Genomic DNA, 3,584 nt, shown 5'->3' with positions numbered 1-3,584 from the left:
CAAAAAAAAAAAAAAAAAAAAAAAAACATTTTTTGATGAAAATAAATTAGATGTTTACTTTCTTTAACCGTTTTTATCGATCGTCTGATCTTAAAAATTCACACTGAGAAATACATATTACGTAATCGACTGATTGAAATCGTAGATTACGAAATCATTACAATCACATATTGATATTGTATTTAGAATCGACGTATCTAAAATAACATCCGTTTTAAGGCCACTTTTCGAGGAAAGTACAAATTTGCCGACTAATGACTAGTGCGCCGAAATTCCTAGATAATAAACGTGGCGCGACGTCGACATGTAATGGCCGTCTGTCGCGCCTACACGCGGATCCTCTTCGCGGCTCGTTTCTCTCTTTATCATTTTCTCTTTCTCTCTCTCTCTCTTAATCATGCTCGGCTCAATCCCTCTCCAGAGCCGACCGGCCGCCGCGTCGCCGCCGAGCTTTAATAAAGCCGGCGCGGCATGTCACTCATCGACGCACTTCAAACTCCGGGCCAGAGTTGGCACGATTTGAATAACAAGATGGGAGCGCGATTTAAACGGCGATATTTCAGCCCCTAATTAAGGCACTTATAATAAACGCGCGGCGCTCCCGTAGTTGTTACGTAACTCGCGCCGCTAAGCATCTTCCTCCAACCGAGACGCGCCTATTTCTAGGCCTGTTTATCAGATTGTCAGCTGCGGGAGATGAATTTTACTGAATCGATCGTCTACATTGCATATCTATCGATCTCCAGATAAAGATACTGCACGCGAACGATACAAAAAGATGTTTTCGATCTTTTTTTCGGATAAAGAAAAAAAAAATTGTACGTGTCGTCCGTTCGTAAATAATTCCCGATAAATCGAGTCAAAAAAGATATATGATAAAGTGGTACAATTTTTTCGAACATGATTGAACAATTTTGAATTAAGTAAAATTAAAATCCAATTTCCGAGGTTTAAATTTTTCCTGTTTGATGATTTCCTTTACAATAAAATAAAATAAAATCATTTAATAAAATTTATTAAATCCAAAGAAATCTTTGGTACCAAACTTGATCCTTGAATTTGGATTAAAATCTTACTTTGTTCAAAATTGTATCATGTTCGAAACCACCTTATTCTTAGGCCTTAATTCTTAGAATTAGAAAAAGAATAAATAGAATCGTGATTAAAATTAATCTTATAATAATAGAACCAAACTTATATCCGTTCCGATCATTATAATTCAATTTTGATCTTAGTTCAACTAACTCTTCATTTTTTTCTAAGAATTAGAAAAATATAAACAACTTGAACCGAGATTGAAGTTAAATTGATAGAAACGCGAGTATTAAAGTCCCTAGAAACAGAAGGTGCGATTCATTTAACGCTGCAAATGCTTCGTTGATCAATCAAAAGAAAGAATTTTGCGAATTGACCAATCAAAAAATGCTTCAAAGCATTTAGAGCATGAAGTGGATCGCACTCAGAGTCTGGGTATCGTCTACCCTTTTGATTGGCATGCATTCACAATGGCGTTACCAATCAAAGTGTAGTATACACTCACACCAAACGCACACACATTTTACATCTACGTACGCCATTTTGTTTGCATGGCGAGACTCTCTAGGGACTCACTTACCCTATAATATGAAAGTCGCCTCTTCGCGCTTTCGAGTATGAATGAATATCGAAGCGCGCGCGCGAGAGAAGAAGGAGCGGCAGAGAAAGTCACGCACATTACGCGCTGAATCGCGCGGCTTGGTGATAAAAACCTGCGCCGCAACGATTTGCGTAACGACGACACACAGCCGTTGCCGTCGTCGACTGGCCGATGATAATCGATTCGCTGGCGTGAATTATTAACTGGCTACCGCGGCAATGTGTGAACGAACGGCCACCGAACGCAGAAAAAAAAAACAGATAAAGACAGCGGGTTTGTGTCATCGGTTTTCAATCATCAGTTTTCGTTACGAAAACAAGGCGCCACCGCGGGAGCGATTTGCGCGCGATAAAATTCCGCGATTTGATGCGAAATTAACGTGCGCTATCGACGATCACGCTGACAATAGTTACGTCCGGTGTCTGTTTGCGAGCCAGCGAGGTTGCGCGTAAATTGAGCCGACGGGAAAAATAGGCGATCGCCGGTCGCCGTATACGCGTCATTGCATATTGAATACGCGCGTTATTTCGAGCGATGTGGGCTAAATAACGTATGCGTCACGTATACTAAAATAAACGTGTACAATGAAAAAAGTATACTCAATTCTAGGTGAATAGTTCTAAGTATTTATTAAATGTAAATATATATTTATTTGATACAAGAACCATCAATGTGATTTAATTATTATTTTTTATTGGGTAAATATTTATTTATTGCAATGTAAGTAAGTATTTACTCGATTCTGTTAAAAAATATATATATATCAAGATTTAGTAAATTATTTTCCTAAATATTATATATATATAAAAATATATAAAATTAATAAAAAACATATTTTTTGCACATGTAATACGATGCAATTTCTTGACTCGTTCAAAGTTAGCACCCTAAGATTAAAATTCCATAGTTTTGACTATTTCTTGAATGATAAGTATTTTTTTACAAGACACTCTGTAGAATTCTCATTTATATACGGTTATAGACACGGTAATGTTCGCGAATGCCAACACGTGGAGACCCGAGCGGAACATCATTTCAGTGCGTGGTCAGTTTTTGTTTTGAACAACGGATTCTAAAGTGCCTTCGGAATTCTCCGCGATGCGCAGCGAGAGAGAGAGAGAGAGAGAGAGAGAGAGAGAGAGAGAGAGAGAGAAAGAGAACTCGAATTCCTAGGAAACCTATTCCCGATCCGTCGAAACTATTAACACGCGCGTCCCAGAGATTGAGAATATAATAAAATCGGTACCAGCCAAGATTCCCGATGCCTTCGCTGTCCCCAATTCTGATGATTCTCAAAAATTTCAACGATCGAAGGTCAGTACTGCAAGCAACTGTATGTATACTACGTATTTGTCTCAGAAAATGTACATACTAGTAATAAGTTAGCATACACTCTATTAAAACGATTATACATAAAGATCGAGTTCTAATCATTGTCATCAAACGAAAAGAAAATTAAATGCTTGAAAATAATATTTTTATACGAGATTCACAAATAACATCTCATTTTCCAATTCCAACGTTAACAGAAACCAAAGGCGAAATGATTAATTTCATATTGAAGCAACATGGAAGATCTATTCATTATCAGGATTTTTACACAAATAGTCAATATAACAAGCCCGAGACGAATTAGGGGAAGAATCAGTCGGTGTGATTGTTCAACCGGCGCAGTGCGGCGAGTCGACCGCACAACGCGACCCAAGTCGGGTAGGGTCGGAGCTTGGGATAGTCGTTTGCCTGCTCGTTTGCCTGCTTGCCTGCCTGCTTTCGTGGAGTTCGACTCAGTTCGGTCAGCTCCTCGGCTAATGCCGGCTGGCCTCGACAATTAGCTGGCGCCAGCAATGACACGCAGCGGCGCCGGGCTACGGTCCCCTCTCTCTTCGCGGCCGTCGCGTCCCACCTCGCGTGCCCCCTCCGATTCCCCCGCCGACGCGCCGCGACGGCC

At 40.0% G+C, this 3,584-nt stretch overlaps 1 protein-coding gene across 2 annotated transcripts in view; it reads right to left on the bottom strand.

Annotated features, from left to right (window-relative positions):
• The window catches only part of LOC108691019 (mothers against decapentaplegic homolog 6), a 54,787-nt gene that overhangs the window by 41,004 nt on the left and 10,199 nt on the right, over positions 1-3,584 (bottom strand). The gene's annotated exons all lie outside the window — the stretch shown is intronic.

The sequence above is a fragment of the Atta colombica genome, unplaced genomic scaffold, assembly GCF_001594045.1.
Source record: "Atta colombica isolate Treedump-2 unplaced genomic scaffold, Acol1.0 scaffold38, whole genome shotgun sequence".
NCBI classification, from domain to species: domain Eukaryota; kingdom Metazoa; phylum Arthropoda; class Insecta; order Hymenoptera; family Formicidae; genus Atta; species Atta colombica.
Note: the sequence above shows the minus strand (reverse complement) of the source record. Positions and strands in the feature narration are given on the sequence as shown.